The sequence below is a fragment of the Danio aesculapii genome, chromosome 25 (genome assembly GCF_903798145.1).
Source record: "Danio aesculapii chromosome 25, fDanAes4.1, whole genome shotgun sequence".
In the NCBI taxonomy this organism is placed as follows: Eukaryota; Metazoa; Chordata; class Actinopteri; order Cypriniformes; family Danionidae; genus Danio; species Danio aesculapii.
The window spans coordinates 20,571,459-20,590,079 of record NC_079459.1 but is presented as its reverse complement, the minus strand read 5'-3'; the positions used below and the strand labels follow the sequence as shown (position 1 = coordinate 20,590,079).

Here is an 18,621-nt window from a genome sequence, read left to right as displayed (position 1 = left end):
ATGTCCCCATTAAAAAAGACAAATTTCATCCCTGCACCATTCAAGCAAAAAGTCATAGCCTAGGTTTTTTTTATTTAGCAGCTTTTTTATAAAAACATGGAGATTTTTGTTATCTTTTTTATATGCGTAAATACCACATTTACTACTGCGACGTCACTGAATTGTTCAGATAAGTCAAAACTGTTTAGTTGCTCATCATCTGCAATGTTCAATTCATTATGTTTCACAAGATTATCAGACAGTCAACATCTCACTAAATGTCTGCTCACATCAAATGTGTGATGCATAACAAACATGTAAAAATGCAGCCCAAGCTGATTCATTTATGATTTCAAGTATATATTCTGAAACTGAAACTGCAAAGGTGGATATATTTGGTCACATTTCCATCCACCAGCACATTTATTATGAGTCACTGCTGACAGCTAGACAATATTTATGGGGAGTCTAGACAAGTATTTATTTATAGCAGACTCTCTTGACATTGTTCGCCTGAAACTATTTAATAAACAGAAAATACACATTTGAAGTACATTTGAAATATATATAATACAACACAGACAGCATAATGTTAGTAAGTGTTTTTTCCATTAAGTTTATATATATAAATATATTATACAGTACCGACAGCATAATTGTGATATGTGTTTTTTTCCATTAGTTTGGCTGAGTATAAAGATGCTTTAGGGCTGGAGATCAGCACTAACAGAGCTCATCTGTGATTTCCTTGAGATATGTTCTTCACCCGAAATTCCCTTGCCAGACCAGCTGTACTCAGCTTGCTTAATTCCACACAACAGCAGATCAGATCAGGCAAACCACAGAGCCTCTTAAGCCAGAGAAGACGTTTAGTTTTTTTAATTACACATGCTCCTGTTTCAGCCCTCCAGGCTGTAGAGACAGCACTGAAACACCTTTACCAACATACAACAAAGTGGCAAAAACGAGCCTTTTTTTTTTACATTTTATTTATTTATTTATTTTTTTAATTCAACGTTGATTGACATACGAGTCCCTTTTACATTTTACAGTTTTATTTAGATTATTATTATTATTATTACTATTAATATTAACAGCAGCGTTATTATTAATTTCCATATTTATACTAAAAAGCCTCAAAAGTACATTATGTTGTCCAGCAGCTGCAATATTTGTCAAACTGTTGTGAGTTTATTGATCTGCTGGCACTCTATGTGTGCAGAGTAATACGGAAGGGTGAGGAGGCTGTACGAGTGCTAATATTTGCAGAATAATGCATAGCAAACATTTTACTGTTTATTTTATTTAGTAATGCAGTTTTCACTTTGTTCAAATAATTATATTATTAGTAATAATTACATGATTATTTACATATTCATTTATCACATATTAGTAAATAATAAATAATACTTTTTATTTTTGAAACTCATTAAAGATAAACTAAGAATAAAGATAAAAAAATATATTTTTTAAATCAAATATATTAGGAAATTCATATTAAAAAATAATAAAATAATATTTTGTTTGAAACTTTTCTAAATAAATGAAACAACAAATAATAGTTTACTATTTGATGTTTTAAAAGCAGTAATAATAATTATTATTACTACTATTATAATTGTTGCAGCTTTTTTGCTCAATGTGCGCAATATAAAATAATATTAATAATCAGACATGCATGCATACATGCATATTTTTATTAATTTCGAAATCCTCAAATTTATTTATTTTTTTAATGGCTTGGCCAATTAAACTAGCGTCAGGACCAAGATTACATGAGCCTTCGCATATTGAGCTGTCCTCAATCCAGTCACTCCAAATAATCCCATCAAAAGAAGTGCCTGACTATATTTGCGTAATTGAGTAGCTCTAACTCACCTACCCAGTTTAATAAACTCTTTTACTAAGACTCCAATTGTCCTCAAAAGACACAAACAAACATTCCAGAAAGCCTCCCTTTTGGCCAAAGGTCATAGTTTTACACTGCTAACCTATAATACAGAGCAAATGCCAGCTGGCCTAAAGTGAATGATGTCTCCATGTCTCCGCACCATAGGGCCAGGTCTGCAGGATTCATCTGGCCGCTAACCAGCTTTCAGAAAGTCACCTTCCATCCTCTTGGCTTGGTTTATACCTTTCAACTTCTTCATTCCTTTAATGTTTGCTGGACTGGATTTCAGTAAATAATTGGAGCTGCCAACTAAACCCAGACTGAGCTAGCGATGTCTGCTCGAGTTAGAAAAATGCAACGTACACTCCGATTGATGTGGTGAATCCAAGACAATGGTGTTGAATGCAGATTTGGGGATGAAACGCTTTGTACAGGATGCCCGAGGCGGTTCGGTTCAAATAGGTTTAGTCGCACGTCGTTCTAAGATTGCAGACATACCTCGTATGGTCCAAGCGCTCATTTGGATTCATTCACATTTTGCTTGTTTTCAGTCATGTCACCCTCCCACTGGATGACAATAGTGATGAAAGCCGCCGAGTGCTGACACAGTATGCAGGAACACGGTGCTCTGCCAACTGTTTATTTTCTGTGTTTGTGCTTTCAAAGTGCTTTCATTACACAGAACCGGGGAGTTGCAGGCTTGTTGAAAGGATATTTTTGGCATCCTTTGATGAAAATAGTATTTGGTGTTGTCACAACTGATAAGAAAGTGGGATGCTCATATGTCCTTGAAGAAATCAGGTTAGAGACTTTTGAGCTTTTTTTTTGCAGCAAAAATGTTTGAATTTATTAATACAGTTACCATTTTTGCTTCTGAAGAAGTAAAAAAATATATACATTTATTATAAGTTTATTTATTTTTGCCATTCCCAGATGTTTTCTGGTTATTTACAATTATGAATTGCAATTTGGCACCTTGATCTCTGCTGGGTCATCTGTTGACGATGAATATTTAATACATTTTGTAACTTGAAACAAGGGCTGGGTGATAAAATCGGTATCGATATTTATTGACCGAACACCATTGTCAATAACGATAAAAAAATAACAACACATGCGAAAAAGAGTGCCATATAGCAACAGTGAGGAGATTGTAATGAAAAAGGATGTAAGGATGTGGCTTTTTGGTTTCTTTTCTTGTGCATCCCAGCCACTAGCACCCTATCTGAAAAATTTCTTAACATAATGTAGTCATCATTCATCATTCAATTTCACAATTTGTAATGCTGCAGTGTGTATTTGAATAATGATGTTGGGTCCTTTACTTGTAAGCTCAGATTTGATTATCATAATTTGTTTTGTTGACAGAGTTTGAGGTTTACAGTATCATTATTATTGACACCTTACAGATGTTGATCTACCTTTACCACTGCACACACCTGGTAACATTTTATTTATCAAGTTTAAGAGTATCTTTATTTTATTAAAAAGAGATGAGATGGATATTTTAGTTTTTGACTATTAAAACTATTAGCTTTAGTAATGTTGTTAAATAAATGTGGTTAAATAAAAAAAATCCTAATATTCCTAAATGTACAGTTAAAATATTCAATAATTATCGATACTGAAGGATTTTTTTTTTGCAATGTCGCCCAGCCCAATTGAAACTAACTTTGTATAAGAAACTATTTCCGTAAAATAACAGAAAATGTACCGGTAGTTTATTTTTGTGCTGTAACTTACAACATCAACCCAGAAAATACACTGTGAAAAATTCTGGATTCCACATACTTGATTTGTGTTGGGACACAAATTTAATTTAATTTATTTTATTAGTTTTTGCAAATTAAAGTGGATTGAACATAAAAAAATTAAGTTGTCCAACTCAAGAATTGTGTCATTTCAGCTTATTTTAAATTAGTTTGAACAAAAAGCAAACTTGTATATCACTTTAAATGATTAAAAATGTCAAAAAATAAATGTCACTTTTTCAAACTTTTCAACTTCAAAAGTTGCTGCAATTCAGTCAATGCAATTAAAATAACATAAATGAAAAACGATCACATAAATCACAGATAAACATTTAAAATGGTTAATTAATTTTTATAGTGTCTGAATGTACTTTGAATTGTCATTTAATAAGTTATCAATATATGTTTCTTTATTTAAGGAGATAAAAAGACCCATTGAGATGAAAAAAAATAAATAAAAAGTAAAGATAATACAAAATACAGTTTAGTTATGCAGCTATACCACATTATAATGTGTTAAAAACACACACTGAGAAATGGACTGTTGTTGTTTGTTATAAAGGATTGAGTAAAATTATTTAATTGGGATAAGCTCAGACATTTTTAGTTCAGACTGAAGAGTATTCCAGGCTCACTTCCCTATTCAGTTCGAACCTGGGGAACAGACAAATTATAAGTTTCATTTAAACGTAGGGCATAGTGGCTCTTTGACCTATGAAGAAGGAAACATATGTATAAATGCGCCAGATCCAAAAGTACCTTGTAGACCAGTCATCCAGTGGGTGTACCTTACATTCAGAGAAGGCCAATTGGCTTTGGCATACAGTTCACAATGGTGAGTTAGTCTACGACAAACCTCATAGCGCTATGATAAACACAGTTTAGAGGCTGAAGACTTTGGTTGAGGCATTGATATATATATAAAACATCACAATAGTCAAGCAATGGTAAAATGTGGCAGATACCAAATGTTTACAACAGGGGTGTCCAAACTCAGTCCTGGAGGGCCGGTGTTCTGCAAAGTTTAGTTCCAACCCCACTTAGACACACCTGAACCAGCTAATCAAGCTCTTTTCAAGTATACTAGAAACTTCCAGGCAGGTGTGTTGAAGGAAGTTGGAACTAAATTATGCAGGACACCAGCCCTTCAGGACCGAGTTTGGACAACCCTGGTTTACAAGTTTTAGGAGAAAATCAGGATCAATTTTGATAGTAAAACCCAAGCTGTGAAGTGCGAACCAAATAATAATAAATAATAAAAATATATCAAGTTAATAATTAAGTAATAGTTTTAGCACACTTGTAAATCATTTGTAATCTTGGTTAAACACAACACAAGGTTGTAATACGTTTTATTTAATTAAACAGAACCAAGTAATAATACATTTAATTAAAAAGAATAAATACTGTAATTAATGTATTATTGGTTATGGTAATGTTATTCAATGAATAAACCTAATGAAGTTTTGCTTTATTATAATATGTATTCTTTTGAATTTATTAAATAATTTAGACTTTTTTAAGTGGTTTTACTCTTTGTAAACCCAGCACAAGACAATTTTTTTTCTTTAGGCTGTACAATCGAAGTCTTTCTATTGTCTTGACTGTTTATGTCTTTGGTTATGTAGAGAAATGAGTCAAGGTTTGGAAACCTATCATCATGAATGCTTTCCTGGGGCTTTTTAAAGCTACATTTAAGGATTTGTTTGTAAGTTAGGCCCGTTTAATGTGGCTGTGGTGCACAGCGGTGACGTGACTTCTAAACGTTTTGCATCTTAAACGTCCATTTTGTGCATAATTTAATTTTTGAGCCGAGTGTTTTTATGGAGGTCTCATTTATGCTGACTGCGAATTTAATGTCTGCAGTAGAGGCCCCAAAGCAAGTCTATTTTTCTAATACTTCTATGCAGAGTATCAGCTCAAAATCACAATGGCCCACAAGGGGCCCTGAGGACAGGATAAATGAGACTCTTCTCCAGTCATTTTCTCAGGGTGATAAGGCCAGATGTTGGTAGAAGAAAAGCGACATTGACCGAAGGCTGGGAGAACAGACTCGTATATAAACACTGATGCTTCGCTTGAATAAACAGATTCTGTTATGCCAGGAAACCCCAAGTTACAAAAAAACAAGGAATGAAAGTTTTTGATTTACTGTCCTTTTCAAGGAAGTCAGTGTCTGGGCGACAGTGAGAAATATGGGCTGAGGGAGACGTTTCTTTCATGTCGTGAAAAGGATAGAAGAGGACCTTTGATATCCGAGACGCGCTGAACTCTTTGAAAGGATAAACTCTGATTTAATTCTGTATGTCCATACTCTTTGATGATGGTTTCAGCATGGCTATTGTTGTACCAAATGTTTTTTTGGTGAAAAGTCTTCGCGTTTTGTTGATTCAGTGAACATTAGAGCGCCTTTTCGAATGTACACATCCACACCCAAAGTTATGTTCCAGTGCCTTTTCATCTGGAGCTTCTACATGAAAAGACTTTACGCTGTAAGTTCAGCTGTTTCCAAAACCGTGACGTTAACTTAAATAAGAATAGAGCAGGTGAGTTTTAAGAGGGGCAGGCAGTGAAAACTCAATCCCTGGCCATGTACACATATAAAGAGTTCCTTAATTATTCCAAATTGTGATTCCTGCGTGACAGAATTTTCCATCTGGGAATGACTTCAAGACTGTGTCTGCTACTGTGGCACTGTTTGTTCCATTCCTCACTGAAACTTCATCTAATTCGGGGATTTTTAAATGTTATTATATAATTTACTAGAAATGAATTAAATAGATGGAGCAAAAAAGCTAGTACTATTTTAAAGGAACACTACACTTTGTTTTGGAAATAGCTTCATTTTGCAGCTCCCTTAAGGGTTAAACAGTTGAGTTTTACCATTTTTAATCTATTCATTTGTTTTGTATTAAGGTTGATTAATACTTTCACCAGGCGCCGTGTTGCGGACCTCCGCTGACTAAGGCTGTGCGATTTTGGGGAAAATATCTAATTGCTTTTTTTTTTTTTTTGTGACAGATATCGATTTGATTTGTGAATTATTATTATTTTTTTTTTCGTTGTTAAGCTTCAGCTCAATGATCTGTATCGTAGCTTCCTGCTGCTAAAATGTGAGTGTTGGTTTAAAAAAGAACTAAAAAAGATATTAAATTACTTAAACATTTATTCAAATTTATATTTAAACACTCAGAAATTAAACACTCATTTTCTCTAGAGCAAACGGTAAACACATAAAATGACCTTACCTTTTTGTAAACAAGTCAATCTCAAATTAGGGAGATATAGTGTAGCTTATTATACAAACATAAAATAATGATAAAAATACAGAACACTCAGCAAACTAACATGGCTGAAACAACTCTGAAATTGTACTTTGCTGTTGCTTGCTACTAGATTGTCACTGGCAATACTTTTAGTTAACTTTTAGCAGGACACTCATCACTCAATTTTGCTCACACAATTGGCTAGTAAGTCTATCACACACAGACGGCAGTCACGCATTTGCTCTGGCCAGGGGGAATTAAATAATACAAATATATTTCATATCGCAGCCTCTTGCGATTTGATTTCGATTAATCGCACAGCCCTACCCTATCGAAGACTGCACGCACAAGGACAAGGCTTTTATACTTGATGCGTTCGCCATTGTGATATTCTTTAAAATGACAGGGGGTGTTTAAAAGAAAGTGACCGCAGGTCACACGGATAAACAGAGAAGTAGGAAGTTTCTGGAACTACGTCATGTCATTAATATCGTAAAAATGTTTTTTTTACTAATTATTTTTATTATTTTCATAGTTTATTTTAATGATTATAAAGATATTTATTATAACCAAATATTTTTTTCCAGTTATCAAAAAAAATATTTTGTTACTTCATTTTAGTTATGTAACTATTAAATTGTTTTAAATTCAAAATTGTAACGTATACATCAGTGTAAAACCTATGAATGGTGGAAAAACACACATTCTGTAATTGTGTATTAAAACCACATGGGTCTCCACTTTTGCCGTGGCCTGTCTTTTTGGCTTTAACAAACCAAAGTCCCTTTAAGCAAGTCTTTTCACTCAGCGGCCATCTTTGAAACACCCCTCGGGCAGTATGCTCGAGCATTCTGTCTGAATGGGGAAACATCAAATTCTCCAAAACTGTTTGACAAGCTTACCATTGAATTTCATATTTAGAATCACCAATAAAATTAAACGACAGCTGTGTCTTTAGTTTAATTTCTAAACATCCAAATCACACAAAATCTGCAGAAACACACGTCTGGTCTGAGCCCCTCCCCCGGAGAATTGTCAGTCTATAGCGATAGATGATTGGCTCCTGTACTAGATGGCGGGCTTTATTTGCTATGTAGCAATCGATGATTGGCTCCTGTACTAATAGGCGGGCCTTTATTCACTTTATACACTTTTTTTTTCCCATTCAAAAAGGTACAAGTGACTTGTCTTGTGTATTCTATAGTCTTTGAAAAAACCTATCCCTCAAGTTTTTCTAAACTTTTTAAATAAAAACTTTCCTTCTTTCCATGCAGCACATTTAGCTTAGCATAAATTATTGAATCACATTAGACTAATTAAAAATGATTAGAACATTTTAAATATTTTTTTCCGTATTTAAAGCTCAGCTCTTCTGTAGTTACATTGTCTTCTAAGACCAAAGAAAAGTGAAAAGTTACTATTTTCTAGGCCGATATGTCTAGGAACTATACTCTCATTCTGCCGTAATAATCAAGGAAGTTTGCTGCTGTACCGTGGCTGCAGCAGGAGCAATGATATTACGCAGCGCTGTTACCTAACAGAGGACTATATTCAGATGCTACATATTATCATTGTGCCTGCTGCTTTTTAAAAAATTTGGAGCGAGATGCTAAAGGTCTAATCCGAGTCAATGATTTATGCTAAGCTAAGCTAAAAGTACTGTTCCCAGACCCGGAGATCAGCTGAATGGATTAAAAAATGGTGAAGCGCAACTGTTTAACTCTAGGGGAGATCTAAAACGAGCCTTTAAGTTCCTTTAAATTGAGATTCTGATAAGTTTCTAGGCTTTTGAGTCTCTGTAGAAACTTTTCATCCCCTTAACAGTACCTGTTTTATTTTGACTCTTTTGGTAAATGACTATCTTTACATGACTCACATCAAGGAGCTTAAAATGATAGCTATTCACTGTTGACCACTTTTGCATGACTCTGGAATATTCCATTTTGATTGGTTGTGTTGTACTTTGGCAATGCAGTGGGTTGCAGATCACAAGTTACCCTATTTAAAATGTACTGTAACAATTTCAGCCACTTTTAATAACTGAAATAAAGAGCGGAGCACATATTTACATATTCAAATGATTGCTAACTTTTAGTCGCTGCTATTTTCTGCTTTAGTTTTGAGATATTTACTGACCAGCAGTCACAGTATTTATCCATTACTTTTTTTACTCATATTTTAAATCCAACAGATTGACTGAATCATTCTCATAAACAACCCAAGGGCTTTTTTCTAGAGAACTTGGAGTGCATGTCATCTTCTCGGAAAATGCCATCATTCCTAGTGCTAACATAATCACTGTTTAATGAACCAGATATAGAAGGCAATAAATTTAGTCATCGCAATAAAGACTTATCCATAGGGACGAGTGTTAGCCAATGCACAACACACAGTCTCGGGTTTGCTTAAAGGTTATTGCGTCTAATAAATAATCACATACACTTGTAATGCAATTTAGCTTAAATGCATAGTTACTTATGATTTAGCTTAAAGGCATTAAGTTAAAACATTTAAAAACATTTACTTATTAAAAATTGAAATGTTTGATTTGCTCCATTTTTGTGAACAACCCCCCCCCCCCCCCCCAAACAAACATCTCATCACATTTCTGCACACTATAGTCTCTTAACAAACCATAAATTCTGCAGAAACATGTCTCTGTGTGATTTTGTCTAGGCAATGTAAGTAAAGTTTTAGACTTTATTAACTTTTCATTGTATGTATAAAAGTCATTTACTCACCTCTTGTTGTTTCAAACCTGAATGGTGAAAATTTGTCTATGTATTTTAAATGTGCCCTCACAATAAAAGCATTGGGGTTCAAATTTGGTTATTGGCCTTAAATGTAAAAACATGGATATGAAATTGTCATTTACTTCTCATATCATTCTAAATTTTGTAGATTTTTTTCCTTGTGTAAAAAATACACTGTTTACATCTATATAATGGTAGGAAACAATGTGCAAATATACTTTGGACCCTAATGAATTTCACCGTATTTGAGCTAGAATGGTTAAATTCAAAAAGGATGTTTGTTTTGTTTGACTTTCCTTCTTATGTGAAAACAGTTTGTTGTGTCTGTTTAATGAGTCTTTTTTTTTTTTTTTTTTTTTTGCATGGTCAAACTGTTAAATTAGATATTGAAAATTGTCTTCATTGTCTCACCTCATGTCATTCCAAACTTTTGTACAGTAGTCAACATTTGAAGGGGATCATCACCTTTCATCAAAATGAGTGGTGTAATGGATCATAAATCTCATGGTTTGGATTGCATAATGGTTTTTTAGTCACGGGTCGGACCATTTTTCGATCAGCCAAAAAGGGGAGGAGACAAATGTAATTTGCTTTCCATTTATTACAAAAACAGCACTACAAGAAACAACCAGAACTTAGAACCTGTAATTTTATTAAATATAAAATTAATTATCAAAAACAAATAGTAAAATATTCAGTACTGTGAAAAATTCACTTTTACTTCTGTTGCTGAAAACACTAAATGTATAAGTCTAACATAATAATTTGTACAACCCATATTTATTTTTTAGTCTCATTTTCGATAAATGATTCAGTTATTCACTCATAAAACGTCATGTTTCATTGCTAGATGGATCATTTTTGAAGAATTATTCAGTGGCATATTTTTGATGGCTGGTTGGCGCAACTTATTGGTTAAATTTTGTAACTGCTGCCTACAGCTTTCATTTTTGAGCGTCAAGTTAAACGCATATGACAGTGATTTTAATCTTTACCATAAACATCAGATTTTATCTAAACTATAAACTGTTATGCCAGTACTTCTGTGTTATTTGACTGTTTGTAAACAAAAGACTGAATCTCTTTCTTGATTTTTGCATGTTTCAAACACAGATTTGAGTGTAGCGATTCGAAAACATATGCAAATCACCATCATTTATAATTTATGTTGTGGGTGTTGAGATCCCAATCTTTTAATTATTAATCAAGCAGCTTATACTGAATGCATTAATGCAGGCTAAACAAGTAGTGACAGAAAACACTTTTAATAACCTAAGAAACCCACCACATCTGAACAGAGAGGGGTCTGGATGCAGACCTGGCGCAGTGCAATCTGAGCTGCATCCAATGCTTTTTAATGCGCTCACCTAACCCCACCCCTAACCCTACACGTCACAGTGACGTCACTCACTCCATTGAGTGCATTGTGTCTGACATTGCATCGCTGAGTGATGCAATCTCAGCTTGCATCATAAAGGCAGCATCCAGATACTATTGTCTGAACAGCATATTACAACTTCTGTCATCATTATATTTACAGGAAAGCCTAAATGCTTTCATACAAGGTTCAGGTGTGTTCCGAGCCATCGGTTGTGATCCATACGAATCACGGATCAACCGTGATCCATTACACCCCTAATCAATGTTGTCCTAAAACTATTGAACAACATCCATTCTTGTCCCAGAAAACTTTTGAAAAACATTTTTGATTCACTTTGAATGTTGACTGACTACTGTATATCTTAATCATGTGAACAACATTTCAGTGTGCTTGTGTCCAATCCATATCATTTAAGTAACGGGGTCCAAATTTGTTTGTCCTCATTATATTTACTTTATGGACAAAAACAGTTTAATTGGGAAATAAATAATGTACGGTCTCATGTTGTTTTAGACATGTCTCTCTGATAAATGTCTTAAATCTCAATATAATTTAAGTAAATTGGGTCCAAATGAGTTTTGAAAACCACAGATTTTCACTAGATGGACAAAGACTGTTGGTTGGTGCATTAGGGAGCAGATTAGAATGAAGGGTACTTTTGGTGTTGACGTATGGTGGTAGAAGATTTTGGCCTCGGGGTTGGGAGGTAGAGGTGTGAGAAAGGCCTGTCCTTATGTGCAGTTTAACCTGATCTGGGCCATTATAGCTGGCTTTTTTTTTGGCTAGTGAAATGAGATGGTTCAGGGGGTTGGTGGGTGGGCTGGACAAGAGGAGGGGATGGAGAAAATACAATCCTGAGGTGGAACTGATATGAATCTCTTCTTTGTTTCATATCAGTGTTGGGCTTCTGCTCAGGGGGCCGTGTTTAGTGTAGTTTGGGGCCTGAAGTGACAGTATTTGGTGTCTAAGAGGAGGATTTCTACCCCGTACTGGGGGTTTTCCATCCCACGGGTCAGAGCAAAGAAAAAAAAAAGCTTTTATAAGGGTCAAATAAGGGTGAAAGGTAGCCGATGGAGTTAAAGACCTTGGATGTATTGTGCTATTGAATTTTTTCGGTAAGATTTCAGAATTTCTATTTGTATAATGTCCGAAACTCTTTTTCCCATCCTGCTATTGCCTTAGAGCAAATTGTGCATGCTTCGAATGAAATGCGTTTGTATGTGTGAAATCTGGCTGCTTTGAAAGTTCAAGGGCGATGCTGAGAAGAATTCCAATGTTTAGTATTTGACCATGAATGCTGCACAATGCTTGACATATTTCTATGTTTTTCCTCTTTCTATTTTTTTTTTAAAGACATAATGTATAAATATAATGTTACATGTTAATTATATGCACATTAGGGTTGTCTGTGTTAACATAGAAAAGTATGGCAACATTCCAAATCCACATTTCAGTGCATTTACATAGTTTCTTTCAGGTCGTGTGCATTTTTTTTAATGGTTTTTAGTAATTATATTTATTATGGATCTGTATCTGTATGCTGTACTATAAATGTGTATTATATATATATATATATATATATATATATATATATATATATATATATATATATATATATATATATATATATATATATATTAGTAATTTGAGTATTTGTAATTTGTTACTTTTACACCACTGCATGTATTTGTGTGTGTGTGTGTGTGTGTATGTATATATATATATATATATATATATATATATATATATATATATATATATATATATTATACATACATACATACATACATACATACATACATACATACAGTGGTGTAAAAGTAACAAACTACAAAAACTCAAACTACTGTAATTGTGTAGCTTTTCTCAGGAATTGTAATTTACTAAGTTGTTTTAAAACTGTGTATTTTTACTTTCCCTTGAGAATATTTTTAGTGCTGTATCGGTACTTTTACTACACTACTTTTCTTCAACCTGTTGTCAGTACTTTATTTTTCTTGTTTATGGGGATTAGAAAAATCAGTCCTGTGATTCCCGTCCAATCAAACCGCACATAGAAAGCAAATTACATAATACTGAACAACCTCAAGAAATGAGCGATTAGCGATTACTAATGGCAGAAAACTGTTTGGAAAGCATTAAAAATGTCCTAGAAGATGTCCAAAATCTTAACAAGCAATCATACAGAGAGTGTTTACATGCATGTCATTAATGAGAAGATGATGGATGTTGTATTTTGCTGGAGACGTTGTATTTTGTGTGGAAATGAAAACTAGGTTGACGTCAATGTCCAACGCCCAACCTAAAATCAACCAAATATCAACGTCTAATGATGTTAGGGCTTGACGTTGTGTGGACGTTACCACTATGATGTCTATCAGATGTTGGATTTTGGTTGCCATACCTGACATTAATGTCAGTATTTGATGTCAATATGACGTTGGTTTAAGATGTTGGATTTTGGTCACTTTCTAATGCAACCTAAAATTAACCAAACATCAACGCCATTATTGGTGATCAAAATAACATTGTCCTTAGATGCTGGTTAGACATTGAATTTTGGTCACTTGGCATCACAACCTTAATCTAACCTAATATTAGCGTCTTATGAGGTTGTGTGCCTGCTGGGCAATAACTAAATGCCCTACAGAATGTTACGTTTACACATACACAAATTACATGTAAATGCATAAGCTTTTTACAGCGTATTACTCACTACTCTTGAGCATCTTTGAAAGGTGTACTTTTAACTCAAAGCATTTTAGTATTATTCACAACAGATACTTTTACTCTGCTTGCACTACATTTTTAGGCAAGTAATGGTATTTTTACTTGAGTGATTTTTCAGTGATCTTTCCACCAATATATGTGTGTGTGTGTGTATGTGTGTGTGTGTGTGTATATATATATATATATATATATATATATATATATATATATATATATATATATATATATATATATATATATATATATATATATATATATATATTGGAAATGTGATGATACTAAATTTCTAAATTATTAAATACTTATCAAAACCTAACTTAAGTGATTTAAATGAAGACGCCATGTAGACTCACACAACAACAAAAACTCAAAGTAGTTTCTTTAAGATTTGACAGAAATTCCACCACACAATTTTTTTGCAAGTTTTAATATCGCTTTTACCCAATTCAAAGTAATTCCATTAATTTCAAAGTAGTTTCAAAGTAAGAGACATTTTAAAATACTATTATTAAAACAAATTTTTCCCACCATCTCAGTATCAGTTATCTTATTTATCACCGGTAACTAATTATTGGTGCAACCCTAATATACACATTAGCACAGTAAAGACACAAAATAGTGGTGAAAAATGACAGTGGTTTCACCATCAGTTGATGAAGGAAATTATACAAGTACGTATTATTTGACCAGTCTGCCTAGTCTTTACTGATTTGAAGTCTTTCTCTTCCAGGTAATTTCATAGCTCTCCATTAGAGAGGATCAGTGCTGGGTTTATTGTGTCTCTCAGGTCATCTGCAGCCCACATTCCTCTTTCTTTTGACCTGATAAGTGTCTTTCTGTATCCAGTGTCTATCAGATAACTGAGCGTTTCTCTCCCGGGAGCTGCAGAAAGCCCGAGTGTGAACAGCTTTGGCAGATTGTGTGTCCGCACCTGAACCTGATACCATTGGGTGAGAAAGTGTGGGATCTTGCAGTTCAGAGAAATCAGCCTCTCGCTTTTGCAATGCATTGTTAGGCCTGGCTGGGTGATAGAAATGTAAAATCAAATCGTCAAATCGTTTTTGAAAATTATGGGTCAGAAAAATAAGTGTGATTTCAGCTAGAATAAAAGCAGTTTTAAATAAAAAAAACAAAACATTTTAGGGTCAATATTATTAGCCCGTTAAGCAATATATATATTTTATATTTATATTTAGTTTAAAAAAAACATATATTATTTGTAATACAATTTTGTCCATTAATACAAGCAGTACGATATATGAACTGTACCTTTACTTACGACAACATGAGCTTTTATAACAAATAAACTAATGTAAATATTATCCCACTTTTTGAGCACTGTCGAGCAAGTTTTTACAGTCCTATGATTGGTCTTTGTCTTCACCTGCTTAAGAGAAAAGGCTGCGATTGGCTCTAAAACTGTCAGCAATGTTCACTGTTGAGTGATGCGGGAAGAACAGCCGCGGTTACAGTCTATATGTGTATAATGCGCGGTTATCACTGTAAGAGACGCGGTGGAGAAAACTCGCACTATACAGACAAGCTCATATCTGGATCCACAAGTTTTGCTTTAGTAGCAGAGGAAAGGAAAAGTTACCTTACGAACATGTCAGCAGGTCAAATTCTCAAAGTGAGAGAGAGAGAGAGAGAGAGAGAGAGAGAGATGTTTTAGGGTTGTTTTAGGGTACTAGGAAGACATTTTCTCCCTAATAGTGAAATAGCGGCTTGTGTGCTGTACCTTCTTCAGTGTCAGTAAAAGACTGTCCAGCAAACTAACAAGAAGTGAATTGTGCACAATTATCGGATTTTTATGTAGTTGGAGTTTTTTATTTACTTGTCCTTGCCTCCTTCACCATAGTATTCTACCGCAACATAGCGCATAGGAGATAAATGACATCAGTATGTAATAACCGGTTATGATCTATTACTAAACCGATATCGAATTGTCTGTGTCTGCATCACAGTGCATCGAAGAAACAATTAATGTTGACACCCCTAATATATTTATATTTGTTAGTAGCCTAGATGTTTTTCATATTATACTAAGAAGTTCTGGTGCTTTCTGCTATGCTAGCTTAGCTTAACAGTTTTGATACTTGGCTCAAAAATTACTACTATGACTAAGCTATGTTTATGAATACTTTCTTTTTTCTATGACATAATCATGATGGGTATTTTGAATAAAAGAGGATAATGGAAGACAACCTTTACTCTGAATGGCCCCCAATCCTATTAGCTATGGGTTGTTGTTAGGGTGTTAACATTGGATGTTAGTATGTGATTTATAGACTGATTTCACGTGTCCGCCATTTTTAAAAGTGAAATCGAGGCTGCTGTAGGAAGAATCCCGGAAGTATCGTTGGGAGTTACATAGGAACGTTGCGTACCTGGCTGTATATCTTATCACCGAAGAGAAAGTGACAAATTTATCATTTCACCGCCTTCCGAGTGACCCGAAGGTCCGTTCTGAATGAATGTTGAAAATAAAATGGGATATCAGAGATCATTTTCAGCTAAGGGAAATGGCACTAGTTAGCTAACATTTTCTTTCCCAAACACTCATTTTAGACGCCATTTATCAAACTAAAGTTAATATACTGATTCTTTCACTATATTAGACTTGTAACGATACCGAATTAAAAGAAAAAAACATCAATTTCCCGCTAACATTTAAGGCACTGTTGACGGCTTACTTAAAATTGCGCTGTTTTGCTATTGTGTTCACGTGCTCAACAGAAATGATTGTGATTGGCCGAGAAGGTCATCAGTTCACACTCCTTTGTTTACTGAGCACAAACACAGACGAGCGATCTGTTTGGTAACTCGACTGATCTTCACGGCTGCTTCGTGCTCCAGTGTCCGTGTATCTGTGTTTGCACTTGGTGAAGAGCGGTAAACTGATGAGCACTGATGAATACTATGATTAATCAGCGCTGTTTATGAACGCGCTCAGCGGCTTTTGAATGTTTGCGGGAAATGGACGTTTTTAAAACTTCAGTACCGGGACAACACTATTACAGACAACATGAGGATGTGTTACAGAGGACTGCAGTTTTTTATCGCTTACCAGGTTACATAGGCTGAAGCAGGAAAGCGTCCCCACGGCGTTTAACTAGTGCCATGAACTGAAGCATTGGAGGACACTTGAGCATATGACTCTTAAAGAGATTGTGATGTTGTTTTCATGCTAAATTGCTTTTAATTGTTTAAATTAAACTTACTAAATGATATTAGAGTGATGTTTACACCATTTCTGCATTTTGTATTCTCGGCAACAGCTGGAGGTTTATAGTCCACAGCATGTTACTGCAATGTTTACAGTGCTGGTCCTATACTTCCGTCTTTCTTCCCACCGTAGCCTCGCTTTGGTTCTTTAAAATGGTGGCCGTGTGAAATAAGCGTATTCAATTATTAGTTTGTCTGATAGCATAATTCCAAACAATTCAAAAGATTTTTGGGAACAATTGGCTAGACTGAACATCAAGGTTATTCCACCAAACAATATTGTGGAATATCAACAATTGCAAAATCTTTTGGAGTTAAAATATTGGTGTTGTGTTCTGTAATAATGCATATAAAGATGCATTTTTGCTCTTTTATGCAATAAACATACTCCAAATTACGAAGCTTTCTTTTACATTTGGAACAAATGCCATTAGTATTTTCCATAAAAAGTAAAAAACTAAAATTAACTGAATATAAAACTACTCCTACTTTAATTTTTGATTTTACATTCAGATGTTTTTCATAAAACCACTACAAAACTAAATATCAAACTGCTGTGTGTCTTTGAAGGCAGGTTTATCATATCATTTAAGCCAAATGCTGAGGTCAGGGGCCTTGCTAACGGATGCCGAGATAAGATTAATGCACTCAGGTCATGCCACTGTCCTGTGATCTCACTTAACAGAAGAATTACACCAAAACTGACTCCTATATCATGGTGGAGTCTAAAACGAAGTCTGAGCAAGATTTTGAATCGAGTGCTATATAGTTTGCCTAAGCGGAAAGCTAAATCATCTCCTTGATTTCATCTTACTTTCAGCCAAACCGCCGCTGAACATCATCTGTTTGGTTTTTGGTCGGACATTCGCTGTCATTTGTGGTTCTGATGTAACTCTAGAGAAATGTTTAAACCCAGACACTCGGGCTGTTGTTAAGGGTGTTTCTGAGTCTCTTAAGACTTGATAAAAGCTTAACTGAAAGGCCTTGATTCCACAGTATATCAAGTTACCAACATTGGCTCAATGTTCACAAAGCCTGTTTTGTATGGTAATAATGGCCTTCAGAGTCATTAAAGCTTATCTGCGGGGTTAGAGGGGGTTGTGCTATTGAATAGGTCTGGGATTGTGGTCTACTAGAGAAGCAATGCTGGTGTCAAAAGATCCTTAACCTGGTTTGAAGTGCTCAACCATTTCAGATCAGGTGGTTGGAGCGTGTTTGCAAGCTTATTTCATTTCCTTTACGAAAGCTCAAACTAATGGTCGGAAACATTTTAAATAACTGAAGTAAACATTTTATAGTGAATGAGAAAGTACAATTAAAGGAACCTAACTGTTTACTAAAAAGCAAATAAAATAATAATTAGCAAAAATAAATAGTACTTTTCAGAATTAGTAATTCTGTTTGGATCTGCAGCTGTTTAGGAAAAATGCCTGTCTGATGGAGGTGCAATAGCCTAACATATCAATCAAGCACAGTGTTTCCTCTAGTTTTTCCAGCTGTGGTGGCAGACCTTTTACACAAATCTAACTACCTATGGCATTATTTCAATGACAAATGGAGAAATGTCGTGAGCGCGGTATTACAAGTCGAGATCGTATTTACGTGCAATACTCTTTGCTTGCGCGCCGATTTCCTCTGCTTGTGC

General features: G+C 34.6%; 1 protein-coding gene across 2 annotated transcripts in view; it reads left to right on the top strand.

Annotated features, from left to right (window-relative positions):
* LOC130219642 (solute carrier family 45 member 3) overlaps positions 1-18,621 on the top strand; it is a 58,657-nt gene that overhangs the window by 1,252 nt on the left and 38,784 nt on the right. Inside the window, exon 1 of one of the 2 annotated variants that reach the window (XM_056452086.1) lies at positions 14,681-14,701. The exons of the other annotated variant lie outside the window; for it this stretch is intronic. The gene's annotated coding sequence lies outside the window, so the exon portion shown is untranslated. Of the gene's footprint in view, positions 1-14,680; positions 14,702-18,621 lie in introns of those variants that run through there. 2 annotated transcript variants of the gene reach the window in all.